A 1,323-nucleotide genomic window follows, 5' to 3' on the forward strand; every position below is an offset into this window, starting at 1 on the left:
TACAAGTACATGAACCATGAAAAGTGTCCTGATTTGCAGTAATAATAAAGAAAACCCCAATTCCCACTGAAATCAGGATGAAATCACCCTGATATTTAAGGGACAGCCACACTGCTTAGCACCAGAGTAGGCTGGAAGACAAGAATTTCTATTTGCAAAAATATTCAAAGGTTTTTCTCCCATATGAGTCATCTCCTTAAAAGATCACATTTAGTCCCCTGCTCTACCCAATTTGGGCTTCTTGTTACTTGGCTACACTCACTCAAGCTGACCAAATAAATGTGCTTTCAAGGGAATCTCTACTCCAGAACTGACAATTTCTGGCTGGTGAAGGGAGTCAGCAGCAGGAGAGAGAATAAAGTTTCTGCTTGAGCCATGAAGAGAAATTATGGAGATTTTTTTTTCTACCAGCTCAACATGTCTGAATATAAGCAGCTGGGCTCGAGACAGCTTTGAAAGGGCTTTGTGCTCCTTTAAGATATTTCTATTGGACATTTATCTGAGACAATGTGTTTTTTAAATCTAATATGTAGAGAAGGAAAGTACTTACAGAAGAAAGTTTTGTCTTTGACATCAAAGAGAATAAATCCTAGTACTGGCAGAGCAATAGATCTCCACAGTATAAGCATCAGGTTTGAGGATTCATCATGCTAGGGACAATGAAAGAATTTAACCCAACTTGTCTATCCAGGCCAGCTCCTGCAGATATGCTAAGGCATGAGGGGTCACGAGCCTCCAGATCTCTCACTGACACCTTTTTCCTATATTTTGGCCTCTCACTATGTGATAGTTTCACTGGGCTAGCCCTTGGCCAGCAGCCAACACAGCCATTCACCCACTTCCCTCCCACCCCCAGGGGATAGGGGAGAGGATTGGGGGGCAGGGATAAGGAGGCTTGTAGGTTGAGATAAGAACAGTTTAATAATAGAGAGAAAACTTAAAATAATACTAATATTAAAATAGTAGAGATAATGATAGCAGTAACAAAATATGCAAGTGAGTGACACCCAGTGTTATATCTCACCCCCCTCCTGACCGAGCCCGGCCTGTTCCCAGATAATGATCCCGGAGGAGCGACAATCCCGAACCAAAACCACAATCCCAGAAGAGCGAGAGCCCGAGAGAAAGCCAGAGAGAGACAAAAGAGGAAGAGACCCTCACTAATATACTGGACATGACGCGATATGATATGGAATATCCCATTGGCATATCTAACTGTCAATTAAGTTTATTAATTTAAATATTCTTCTCCCCTCTTAAATCTTGTGCCTGTGGACTAACAGAACACAAAGTCCTTCACTTCCAGTGACAAAAATGTAAACA

This window comes from Antrostomus carolinensis, unplaced genomic scaffold (assembly GCF_000700745.2).
Source record: "Antrostomus carolinensis isolate BGI_N321 unplaced genomic scaffold, ASM70074v2 scaffold7922, whole genome shotgun sequence".
NCBI lineage: Eukaryota > Metazoa > Chordata > Aves > Caprimulgiformes > Caprimulgidae > Antrostomus > Antrostomus carolinensis.